This window comes from Primulina huaijiensis, chromosome 3, assembly GCF_012295235.1.
Source record: "Primulina huaijiensis isolate GDHJ02 chromosome 3, ASM1229523v2, whole genome shotgun sequence".
NCBI lineage: Eukaryota > Viridiplantae > Streptophyta > Magnoliopsida > Lamiales > Gesneriaceae > Primulina > Primulina huaijiensis.
Window position 1 is genome coordinate 28,324,292 of NC_133308.1, and position 14,217 is coordinate 28,338,508.

Genomic DNA, 14,217 nt, shown 5'->3' on the forward strand with positions numbered 1-14,217 from the left:
ATGCTTAACCACAGAGGAGACTACAACACACAAGAAGAAAAGAAGAAGAAAAGAAAGGAAAAGAAAGAAAAATAACCTTCGAAATTAGTTACGACCTTTTGATCTAATATCTTGTGAACCGAGTTTCTAAAGCAGCGCTAAAAGTTACATCTGAATAATGATGGTGCAAATCAAATCATTAAAAATGTACCAAACCAAAATGTCACAAATCAATTCAAATCAACCTTTGTTGCACATAATCAAGTCGTGAAGAACCAATTTCACTAAATTTCACGTCTAGAAACAAAAGATGCAATAAATCTGAAAATTTTAGTTTCTGGAAAGGACACTTTGAGCATATGGGCGTGTTTTACATAAATACCCAAGATCATGCTTATATACACACGTAACGCCATTTTATTTAGGAAAACTAAAACCCATGCTATGAATCTAAACAGATATAACTCAGACTGAAGCATTCCCGATAATTAAGAAAGGAATAGTATGATGTAATGTGTACAGCCCATTAAAGAATCTCCAACCAATTTGGACCTACCTTGACGCTGTTGGTTATAAAAATACCCCGAGAACGTAGGGAGTTCAGCATCCTGCATTACTGAGTGTATTGCCTTCTCTACCGTTTAGCCTCAACCTCTCACATTCAATGGCTGCATCAAAGCTGACCGTCTTAATCCTCATAATAGTACTATCCCGAAAAATATAGCATGCAGAGGGAAGAAACTCGGAGTTTAAGGACGAGAATAAATTTACTCCGACTCACAAAGATTTCACAAGAAGACTCCAGAAAGTTGGATAAACATGGTAAAATATTAATCAAGGAGTACTCTGGTTTCACAGCATATAATAACAAGGCAAAGTTTAGTTCAACAATGATACCGTTACCACCAAGCCAAGCATCAGCTGTGTCTCAGCCGCCACCTCCAGGAAATGTAGACAGCTTCAGGCCCACAGCACCTGGTCACAGCCCAGGAATTGGACATTCTTTACGAAAATAGGCTTAGAAAATCTGTGTCGTAAGTGCTGTGAATAGATATGCATGCATGTATATATTGTTTCTCATGCATTTGCTACTGACTTCATTATCTTTCAGTTTGGATTATCTGTATTTCACCACCATACATAAGCAAGTGCAAAGCGAAATTCATCTTTTCTAATTCAGATGGACATCAGATAGATGTTCATGTTCTACTATTTTACCAATGTATTTACTTCAGCTGTGACTAAGGTTCAGTTTGCGTTAGATATGACCCCATTAGACATGAAATCACTAATTTTTCTTTCTTATTTAGTGTTTTGGAGGATTTCTAATAAATTTTGTAATAACACAAACAATATAAATGTAGAATATTATGTCAGAACTGAAGAGGTAGATCCTCGGTTTTATTGAATAATTAACTTTCAGTGCCAGGCTGGGCCTTAAAACTTGACAAAAAGCAAGAAAAGGTGTTAAAACTGAACAATAACAGTCAAATGAATTGATAACCTCAACTGTCATGATCTTGTCCGAAGAATGTAATAAATCCCTAATGAGCGGACAGTATAAAATATCAGCATCATATTTAAGGCATCATCAACATAATTTATAATTCTCGTAAACATCATAAAAGACATGAACACTGATAAAGGATCAAACATGCATGAATCCAATAATTTATTTACCAAAATCAGATCAAAATCAACATCTATTCAATGCAAAATAATATCCACAAAATGTGAAGTTTGTTGAGTAAATAAACTCCATCATCTGAATGATGAAATGCTACTTGATATTAAGTCCAGGATCTGGTACGATAAGATTTAGGACATTTGCATGAGAAAATTGTTTTCATTCGAAGGGAAACACATCATCTGAAGGAATAAGGAAAATTCTCCACACTCCAAAGTTATAATTATTTTTCCTAGGAACTTGAATTTAATCCGTGCAGTAAATTCTCAATAAAAGCATTTCGTGAAAAGTAAAAGCCACAGTGAATGTAAGAAGGTAAAGAAAAGAGAAAAAGAAAATCAAACGCTGTATAATAAAATCCAAATCATTAAGATTCAAAAGGCACATGAAGATCCGCTGTCTTGCCCGCAAGGGTCACTATCAAGTAACATTCTTTTGCACTAGGTGTACTGGTGTAGTATATGGTTTATGATAATATTAAACTATTAACCATGATAGTGGTCTACAGGTTGGCACAGTAGAGAAACAGATGGTCTCTCTTCTCTAAATATAGTATGGCTTCTTTGATTTCCACGGTCCAGTGGGCCAACTCAGGGAGATGGTTCCAAAACCCAAGGAACCAACCATGTTATGTCCTTTTTGAGGAATCTGTTTCTCAATTCCATATTGGTGTAGAGTCAAAGAAAATGGAGGGTTGAGGTATCACCGTTTAAAGATCATCATTTGCTTCCTTTAACTTCTTTGAAATTCAACACCAAACAGTAACAAAGAAGCACATTCGACATAGTGCAACGGGCACTCAGGTTTGATGGCTCTGAAGTTTTTGTAAAATATTAATAGTTTACATAATCGCAAATTTTGGTTATGACGAGATATTTGGTCAAATAACATTTGTCAAACTAAACCATCCTAGGAATAAAAAAACAGTTTCCTTTTCCCCTGGAGTTATTGAAACAAAGATTCTCAGCTTAATTAATATTCAACAAACATAAGCATACATGTTTGCCACTATTAGTGCCCTTAAATTGTATTACCATTATTGTTCCCATGCTGTATTTTTATCACAATTAAGCCCAAAATAACATCTTCATACAAGTTTCATCATAAAAATGCAACAACATACATTTTCAGAAAAAGTTGTGCTGCAACAGATGACAGAAAAAATGCATCTTGAGATATTTTACCTACTTCGATAAAGGATGGGTTTGCTTCAGTTTACGATTATCAGCATATGAAAACAAATCACCGACAGAACCATTGATCTGTAAAAGCCTGACTATTCAGATTTCGGAGTTTCGTTTATGCAAGATCATGAATAAACAGACATGGACCAAACAACAAATACAAGTCAAAGTTTAACCACCAAATAGCATGGTAAAACAGGAATAAACAAGGCCATTTTCTATGGTTATCAACAAAGTCTAATATTAGGAAACAGGCACTTCATCACAGAGCAATTTGTGGCATTAGAAAGTCTAGAAAATCACAAAAAAATTGATGGTATAGCTCAAAGTGCTATTATATTATCATTGTTAATCTGAACTTATCAATTTAAAAGCTCAAAATTGCCATGAATAAAATTAAGCATAAAGCACAATACAGATGTGTTTGCTTGATTTTGTTGACCAAAATAACTTAAAGCTTGCATATGAGCCGTCCACATAAAGGAGAAGACATGGCAAAGTGGCAAGTACACAGAATCCAAGCCTTTTTCAACCACATTTCCTGTTTTAAGCCCAATTGGGTCTCTTCTGGTATTTTATTAATCCAAGAAATCTAGATTTCCTGATCTTATTTACCAAAAAATATCATTCAACCACCACCTCAAATGTATAAATAATAAAGCAACACTTGAACACAATGAAAGGCCGTTATAATTCCAAGGTGTCAAGCTATAAACCTCATTTTATGAGACGGCCTACCAAAAATTTATAAATCATTTACCAGTGCATATAGATCTTTTTCCCTAATTGGCGGTCGATATGATATTTATTTCATGTTCAGACAAATATATGACTTCCTTTAGTTATCTGTAGAAACATGTTCAATATTTAAAAATGTTCTAAGAGAAAATTTCAAAACCAGACAGTGACAGTGAACGAAAGAGAGAAAAGAATAAGAAACCCATGTGACCTGTTGGAGGAAATGAAGGCTGTTAAATTTTAGCTGAAAAAGGATTGAAGAGCAAAACCACTCATGCACTTCAATTTTTTCAACAATCACACAAAATCACCACCTATGTTGCATGTGAATTAACCATGTGAAGCTCCTATCATATCATGATAACATAGAAAATAGTTCATAATTTTGACCTAATTAGAGCCAATTCCTAGCACTCGCCTCAAGTTTAACTTGTAAACAATTGAAAGTGTTCAACTTAGATATTAGAATTCAACTCTTCTTCATCTTCTTTGGCGGTCAAAATTTTCCTTCAGGGGTTCAAGAAAAGTACTGAAAGATAGACATAAATGATGAAAGCAGGTTAAAACTCTTCAATTGAAAAGACACTTAACATGCAGAGAAACATATAATTTTTATGAGATTGCAGTCCACAAAAGGTTAAACGATTAATGAGATGTATGGATGAATATATAAAAGATAAAAATGAACCATGTTCGATCACGCTCTATTACCTATTTAAATGACTAAATCATTTAAGAGATGGAAACTTAAACCGATAAAGGCGGGAGGTATTAAGAATTGATTGCCTTTAACAAGGAACACCACAAAATATTAGAAGGTAAATTGAAAAGGTCAAGAATTATGGACCACACGTAGTAGGTCAACACTTTAATGAATACAATTTATAATGGTAAAGATTCTTACATGAGTAAACCCCCAAGATTATAAATACTAAATAAGTTGTGAGTTGGAAACATTGTGTTTCAGAGCAAAATATCATCTCCCTACACAGTCTCAAACAGAAACAAAGAATCATCATTCTTTTTCTTTCAATGGCATGCATCCAGTATCTCCATATCTTCATATTTTTCATTGCATGTCTTGCCTGCCCAGAAATTCAGTTTACCGAGGGAAGGCAACTAAAAGATCTGATGAAGAATGAGTCTGGTGCTAACAAAAACCAGGAAGGGATGCAAACTCATGCAACAAAACCCATCAACAGTAAGAAAATCCCAGAGAGAAAAAAGTGCAATCCACGTGTCACTGAACATAGACAAATTCTCCCACCAATGACACCATATCACAGCAATGAATTTGGCAGTTCAGATAAATCTCATTCGGATGATTTTCGACCCACAGCACCTGGAAATAGTCCAGGAGTCGGGCACTCTTTTACAGGACAAAAGGACAGTGTGCAAGCAAAGGTGAAAAGTTATGAATCAGGTGTAAGACACAATGTCGCAGGAAGCACTGACGATTTTCGACCCACGGGACCAGGCCACAGTCCAGGGGTTGGTCATTATTACCAAAACATGAACAAGTGACCATGGGTTTAAAGAAATGTTCATATGCATGAATATTATGGTATCTTGTAAATATTTTGTATACCCAACAAAACCAAGGGCTCTATTTCCTTTGTCTTGTATGTTGAAATTTGTCACAGGTGAATTATGTACTTATGTGTACCTAAATAACTACTATCTATTGCAAGAAAATAAATGTAGCTTTTCTCTTCTCTCCATACACATTTATCAGCCAGCCATGCATACGTGCCTCGGTGCATTTACTTGTATGTAAACAACTAGACAATATGCACACGTATAATCCTATGCTTAACTGCAAGTAAGAAGCAGCATACAACTAGGCAATAAATACAAACATAAATACAAAAAATAATAAGAAGCAGCTTACAACTAAGCTCAACCAAGTATCCTCTTAATTTCAATATCTACATGCAGACCTCTCAATGTAAGAGAGTCTCTCAAAAATCACAAGACCAAACATAAATACAAAAAATAAAAAAGAAAATCGACTCCATGCTTTGAAGTGAACTATTTGCAAGCCATTATTTCACTTCAGCTCAGTAGTACACTGAAACAGGAGTAGTATGACAAAGAGTGGAGACAGTTCATTCATGAAAGTAATCATGAAGATCTATTCAACATTATGGCTCTTTTTCTTTTCCTCTTTTAACCAAATCTACAAAATGACGACAAATTTGATGGGGGAAAAAAAACTAAGAGTAGTCAAAACACGAGTGTCTTGATACTGAAAAAATTCTTCTTAAGTTACGGTCACATCCCCCAGATCCTCACTTTGCAAAAGTGATTGAACCATTAAAATAAAAAGACTCTGTTTTCCACTTTGTGGGATCGGAGTTTTATCGACAAAAATAAACATTCTGTCCAAGAAACACAATAATTAAATTCAACAACTGAAAATCACCATATTGCGGTAAGAGAATTCATTATTAAACATCAAGATAAACTGTCAAGTGTCAATGTTAGATGTCTCACTTCAGTTAGATTAAGTTTTTGAGACTTGTATATATGAACTTGGACAATTTTCTTCGTTGAGCTATCTTTTGGTAGAGTTAGACACAAGTCCATAATCAATAAATTTTAAAGAGAGATAAAAGCAAAAGCTGGGATAGCATTCCCAAATGGGGCAAGAACAATCCCTAACCCTAGGATCGAAAAACAAAAGCAATCAGCCTGTCCACCACTCCAATAAGCCTTTTTTGATTTAAAAAGGCCAACTTTTCAATACGAAGAGCCAATTAACAGCTTGTGCACTTGCATATAGGTCGATATCACACGCACATGCAAGCTATAAATTTCGAATTTAACGATCTTTTTTCAAATACATTGGCATTGAAAACTAAATTCAACAAAATTATACAATAGATACAGGATAAATCGATCGTCTCACCTTGGAAACTGAGTCCGAATTTGTTGAACGAAACCTTTGAAGGGTTTTTATTTATTTTGAATTTAATTGTCTATCCTCCATTGCTTTGGTAAGAAAGGTCCACACCCGTCCCTTTCTATGTGAAGAGATTCTTCAATAATTTTGACTGGTACTAGTTAATTACAAATTAAATATTGCCAGCCGCAAAAGTGCGAATCTTGAAGAATCTCGTACTTTTGTTCGAGTTGTCCTGTGGGTTCCTCAAACGCTAGCTGTAGGGTGATGATAAGTGAGAGCCTAAAATATGGTTATGATCGAGTTAGAATTTTAAACTTTAAAATTTTTTAATATTTTAAATTGATCTACCTGAACTAATATCATATTATTCCAAAATTATACAAAATTTACATATAAATTTTTTTAAAAAAAATTGGACCACCCGGGCTATAGAAGCATGTGGCTCCGCCAGTACTGGTGATGATCATCATGTTGAAGTATGTACTTTTTAAATAAATTCAAATAAAAATGCCAATTATTTTAGGTTACGGTTAGTCGATTATGGTTCTTTAAATAAAACTAGATATAGGTTATGTTCTCTTAAATTTAAATTTTGCGAATGGTGTAGCTACCGAGATTAATGCCGTGAATTTTTTAAGAGTAAGAAATCTCCTTTCGCCAGTCTCGGTCCATTTAATATGACTGAGCTTGATCTGGCTTTAAGGACTATGAAACAAGATAAGCAAATCGGCTCAAACAAGTAGTGACTGCTACTATGAGTAACTGCTCTATTTGCGAATAGTCGCTTAATTTCTATTAATTGGAACTATGAAATGGAAAGCAACATTTTCGCTCTTATAATTTGCACATTTTTCCATTTTTTGTATTGTTATCGGTTAATTCATGGTTTAGTAAACTACATTGCAATATTTTTTAAATTTTAATCTTCTTTCACAGGAGTGCGGACATGGTATACATCAGACATGTCGACAATGTTTAAAGCTAGCTATATCATAATTTTTTGTTGTCACGACAATATTTCGATGAACATTAATTAATCGTCAAAATTTAAGTATTATTTGAGTTTTTTTTGGAATTTTAAATCTTACTAATAAATAACAAAGAAAAAAATAAATTATTATGATCTGATTTGAGTATATTTTGAACAAGACTTAATAAATAATAAAGTCTTAGAATGAAATGTCGACTCAACCAAGTGGGGGTGATCGAATTAATAGCGGCCGCTCATTGTACTAATCATTACATAATATTATTGTCGGGAGAGAATCTGCTGCATGTTGAAAATAGAATCTAAATGCATTATTTTCGTCCTTAATTTCAAAATACAATAAATAAATAAATGCATTAATATTCGGTATGTCTTCATTTCGACAGAAGAGGTATTCATGCGTAATTTGTATGGGAAGAGGCGCCATGTCCGATTATTGTTTCGCTGTTCAACAGCTATACATGTCGACCTCCTTTAAAAATCTTTTTGGTACAACCACTCGTTTCCATAATTATTTATAATTCTTTACCGGGTTTGAATTTTTGATCAAATACAAATATAGAATAATCTAAAAAAAGGTGTCAAAAGTTTAGGGTCTAGAAATTCCTATTATTAGTTAATTACTACGCATCTTCTTTAAGGAAAAATTACATTCGTGGTCTTGAATTTGCAGTTTTTAATTTTTGATTATGTTAACATTGAATTTGTATCTTTAGTCATATAACTTGTATGTTTTTTTTTATTTTTTGACCGGAGTCCATCGCATCTGCCGAAAATAACGGCTCGTTAATGGTTGATACGGATTTTTGCAAGGAAAATCAGACATATGCCATGATTTTTTTTTATAATATTATGTGACAACTGGGATTTGTTCATTTTCTTTTGGTTTATTTTATGGTCGGAAAATTAGTATCATGAAATATGCAATTTTCTTTAAAAAAATCCATGTCAGCATCTGCAGCCACCGCCGCATAAGCAATTTTCGATGAACAAGCTGGAATATGGTAAAAAAAAATAACTAATGATGTAAAAGAACACATTATTAAAAATACATCTTCACCATTAACATGATAAAAAATAGAAAAAGTGTATATTACATGACCAAAAATGTAATTTTCTCATTTTTTTAGATAGAAAGGGATTTGGGTCATTTTTTAACCACATTGAACTAAATTTCTCGGTCGAAACCAAAATCTCGTAATCTTTATGTATGCACTTGCACATATTTCATGTGTAATGAACGAACCACGATAAGGGTGACTCAAGAATTTCGATCGAGATCAGATGTATAAACTAACAATTTTTGTGGTCTGAAAGTTATAATCTTGCTAATTTTAACTGGATTACCTAAAGAATGTATGGTTTTTTGTTATTCGAATTCTTAAAGTATATTTCAAGAAAAGCTTGCATGCAACTCTCACATATGGAGGAATCTTTCCTAGGTGTTTGAGGGACCTGACCACATGCATTAATCTCCGAGCTTTTTCACTATAAATACATGGCTGAATCAAGCCCTAAAACTCAATATTTCTTCCTATTTCTTCTCCCTTCTGAAGATAACTAACACACCCTAATTATTCCTTTCACAAAATCCTCAAATTTTCCAATACAATTACTTAGCTTGTTGTATATATTTCACATGGCCAAATCATTTACTTGTCTGATATTCATTCTTTTCATCCTATCAAACCAAAATTTTCATATCGAAGGACGATTTGTATCCCCAAGAATGAATTTGAAAGATGGCAGTACCAGCAATGGCAATAATGTTGTAAACCTTAAACAACGTGGGTTGCGTTGGTTGAAACTGGATGAAGGGCACGAGGATTCTTTCCGACATACGACCCCTGGGAATAGTCCCGGTATAGGTCATTCTAAGCATGACTAAGAAACATTGCATCATCGATGGTGGATGATTTGTTTGGATTGCATTTATAGTTTAGTTTATTTCATGTCCATGCATTATATATTTGTGTTTTCGTTTATTTCATCTACTGTATTTTATGTAATTTGAATTGCTTTTTTTTTCTTGAACATGTAAATATGAATTGATCATTTCTGTGTAGTGTATTTGTGGATTTAACTTCAATAAATATATATTCTCTGGTTCTTCTTAGTTTTTATTCCCATGCATGCATTAATATATACCACGTTTATTCGAATAATGTTGTTTTTTTTAAATAAGTAGATCGAGTACCATTTTATCACGAGATGATCAAAGAATTTACATGCACAAGTTGGCAACATTTTATATATTGTGTTTATACACACACACATACAGTGATGGAGCCGGGTTTTCATTTCTATCTGGACTAGAATTTTCTAAACCATGATTGAGTTAATATGGACAAATGGAGCCCTTGGACTATCGGAAAATAAGACAAAATTAATGTATAAAAAATATACAGAAGAAACAAGCTGCTCAGCCGTGCGCGAATTTCACACACGCGCACACACACACACACACACACACACATATTTCAAGAGCCTTATTGCGTGCATGTGACGACCGGAACCTAACTACACTCATTCAATAAATAACGACGCGAGAACATTTAAAATTCAATACATCGTGGAGACCATTCGTACCATCTATTTTGTATTGCATCACATGCATGCATGCTATTTAAATAAATAAATAACATAAAATTGATTCATATTTTTGTCATAATTTAATACATGTAAATTAATTAATTATTTTATACCACAAACTAATTAGATAACCTTCTTGTATTTGTCGTATAATGCCCTCCATTTATTAGAGAAATTAATTCTGTTACATGATTATACTACCAAAAAATTTCCATTGAAAGTATATCTCAATTATTCAAAAAGAAAAAAAAACAGTATTTTCTCTATATATAATAATCTTTACATTTCATCACTTCCAATCTATACAACATAGCAAAAACGTGTGTGAGACAGATCTCTTATTTGGGTCATCCATGAAAAAGTATTACTTTTTATGCTAAGAGTATTACTTTTTATTGTGAATATCGGTAGGGTTGATCCGTCTCACAGATAAAGATTTGCGAGACCGTCTCATAAGAGACATACACATATTGTTGGTCCTTTTTAAAGAGCTTAAAAAGGATCTTAATGAGAGATTTTTAATTCGTAATATATATTAATAACTGAAAAAATTAATTTAAACAAAGGATACAATTGATTTGTTGAAATTATTTCCATATATGTAAACACACTGTTCAATTTCCTTTTTTACGTGTTCCTAAATGTAAGGTACTCTAGCCATTTGTCGAATTGAGTTGAAATGTATATATGTTTTTAAAATGATTTTTATATTAAATTTTAAGACATTTCATGTCAATTATTAAAGTGCATAGGTCAAATAGTTTTTATTATCTATGCTAAATATTATAATATATTAATATATGGTAGTATGAAAGAAGAAAAATTACAATTTTAGTGATATATATCTTTGTCTTTTTTCGATTTTTTTTAAAACAGTCTCTTTAAGATTTTGCTATTCTAGCTATTTTCGGATGCCGCGTCGTCGTGTCACATAAGTATTCTTGGTAAAAAAAAGATTAAAATTGAAATGTACATAATTAACTTATATTTGATACGAAGAAGATCAAAACCGTCGAGAAAAAAAAAATATATAATTGTAATTTACTCAATAGAATACATTCAATGTATTATGCTATCGTACAAAATGATACAATCACTACTAATCCAAACAGTCCAAAAAATTGGCATATACACCAATAACATCCACCTGTAAGGATGAGAACAAGTATGAANCAATCACTACTAATCCAAACAGTCCAAAAAATTGGCATATACACCACATTTTATTTTATAAACACCATGAATTTTAAAGATAATAGAAAAATTATCTTACTTAAATATTATAATCAATTATTAGAAAATCTTATAAAAATTATCTCTAAAGTTTTAAATTTTATTATAGTATCAGCAGTTTTTTTATTAAAAAAATGAAATTAACACAAAAAATATTTATATGTAAGTAAGAGAAAACTATAATTTTCATCATTTATGTCTGTCTCTTTGCTATTTAGATCTCCAATGTTATCAAATTCCGATCATGGCATGGTTTGCAATATTTTTTTTTTATAATTTTACTATTTTTGGTGTGATGTTGACATCTAACGTGCTCAGTATCACGTAAATACTCTCAAAAAAAGATTACTAAATTTCCAAAAGAAAATTTTTGAAGTGAAATGAATAATCGAGAACAATTATTCGATTTTGACAACATGATCGACAAAATCGTACATAAATGAAGCCTCTAGCTAGGGACATAGGCGAGTTGGTAAGGTTTAAGTGATGTGAGTTGGTATTCCCCGACGTCGCAGGATTGATTCTCGTGTGGAGCATACTCTCACTGAAATATATGGGGTATGCTCTAGAGGTCGTGTTTGTTGTCATCTTCCTCGGATCTCTGCTTATTCGTGCACATACATCGATTTATCTTTCTGTTTTCGTCAAGGAGTCTCTAACTTATATAAAGGAGTTTACCACCGGCGGTAGATATTGTTTTTTAAAAAAAATTAATTAAAAGAAGCTGTCACGCAATTAAATTTTGTTAAACTTGCATTTTTTTGCTAGTCTATGAGTTACATAAACTAGAATGGTCCACCATTTTTTGGGTTGGCCACTCTATTCAGCTCCTGAAACTCCGGAGACGACCTTTCGGTAGCTTTTTCTTCTTTTAGTTGATTACTTAATTCACTCTTTTTCTTTTCTTAGGGACGGCAATGAAGCATGTTTGAGATGAATTTGGTCAATTTAAGATCCCAACTCGCCGAAAAAAATTTAGACCCAGACGAGTCCCATCTCGCCTTGTCTCATTTTTAGACCCGCCCCACCTCAAAATTCTGTGAGTTCAATTCGAGTTGAACTCGCAAATCTTTTAAAAATTATATATGTTTTTAATTTTAGCACACACAATAAAAGTTCAAAATTAATAAATTCATCAAAATTACATCCAAACTATAAATTTTAATAATAAATTAGCAATAAATGTCGGTAAAATTGTGAATTAAGGTTAGAGATTATTACATTCATTATTTAATATCATATATAATATAAATATACTATTATTACTATATATTGTGGTGCAGGTCCGCGTTGGATAACAAGTTTTAATGAACTCATCTCGAGCCCACTTCTAGATCCATTGATCGAGTTTAGACCTATTGCTCAGGATTTGACCCGTCCCACAACCCATTTGACCAAGTTTAGACACACCCCCGCACGAGGCGGGTTTAAAGGGGGGTGAGAAATATATTAAACAGACTTAAATGTTTGCCAATTTACTATCAATAATTCATGATGTACTTATGTAATAATTGAATTAAACTTGTGAAATTGTATGATATTAACAAAAATGATGGAGAATTGCATTTTTTGTCTTGGATGTTTCTCTCTTCGTGATTTTAGTCTTCTATATTATCAAATTTTAGTTTTAATCTACTATATTTGTTTTGTTTTGTTTTTCAATTTTAGCGATTTTTCGATATGAAGTTAATGTGACACTGATGTGGTGTTACGTGTAGTGTCGCATCAGCACTCCTGATGAAAAATGATCGAATTGCCAAAAATTAGAAAATGCGTGAGTAAGACTAAAATTTGATAATATGGATAACAAAATATGCGAAGAAGCAAACATACATGACCAAAAAAATGTAGTTTTCCTAAAAATTATATCTTAAAAAGTCCTTAAAAATTAAACTATCTGATCTCTCTATTACACAAAAGAACTTTTGTTCTTACGTAATTAAAGCTCCATTCAAGGTTCTTTGAGATACCGTCCAAGTACAATATGAGTCTGTCATGAGAAGTAACTTTTGCTCAATTGCAACTATTTTGACACGTTCACAAATGGAAACAGAAGCTCATTCAAACCCCAATGCACACATGTTGAGGAGATTATTCTATTTTATGAAAATCGTGTTTATACAAGAATCGATCTATTTGTCTATACTGTCTCAAATACAAGTAAAATTCGATCTCTCCCGAGTAAAAATTTTCTACTAGAATTAAGTTCTCTGCAATATGGAATTCATGAAGTCTCTATTATTTGTAAGATTATTATTCAGCTGTCTGGACCACTAGATTCTCAACCTTCAAAAAATTTATATGAAATTCAATTACGACTTTATTTCTGAGTTATTTTTCTAACATGCAACACACATTAAAGAGATTTAAAAAGGAGGGAAATATATTATAAAGAACCATCCTAGTTGGCTGTAAAGTAGGTATTGTCGTTCTAACATAGCGGGATTCAAGACAAAATCAATGGAACGGTCCAAATTGTAATAAAACAGTATCAGTATTCATTCATATAATAAGTAGTGGGAAGGCGCATGCAACGGGCAAGTGGGTACAAAACTCACAAAATAATTCAACTTTATGTATATAATGGATTCCTGTATATGTGAGCGTGTGTGTTTAAACGATCCAATCACCTTGGAAAAGATTCTCGTTCAAAGGATTTACATTTTCTTTTCTTTTTTTAGCTAGATAGATTTACCTTTTTAAATTATACAACAATATTAATATTCCATTCATCGCTTTAACTAGTATACACTGCCATAAAAAAAATATAAAGTTCAAAAAAGCTTACATTATATTAATAATCTTGGAAAAAATTTAGTGAAAAGTAATTGAGATCAAAATGAGAGCCAAAATGATAGGTAGTTCGAAGTGACCTAAGTAGTTCGAAGAGTATGGAATGGTAGTTAAG

The 14,217-nt window shown here is 32.5% G+C and overlaps 1 long non-coding RNA gene across 1 annotated transcript; it reads right to left on the reverse strand.

Annotated features, from left to right (window-relative positions):
• Positions 1-299: 299 nt before the first annotated feature.
• On the reverse strand, positions 300-6,618 carry LOC140974383 (uncharacterized). The gene is made up of 3 exons (XR_012174774.1): positions 6,500-6,618; positions 877-954; positions 300-647 (listed from the first exon to the last, which is right to left on the reverse strand). It is a non-coding gene; the product is annotated as an uncharacterized lncRNA (long non-coding RNA).
• Positions 6,619-14,217: the final 7,599 nt, after the last annotated feature.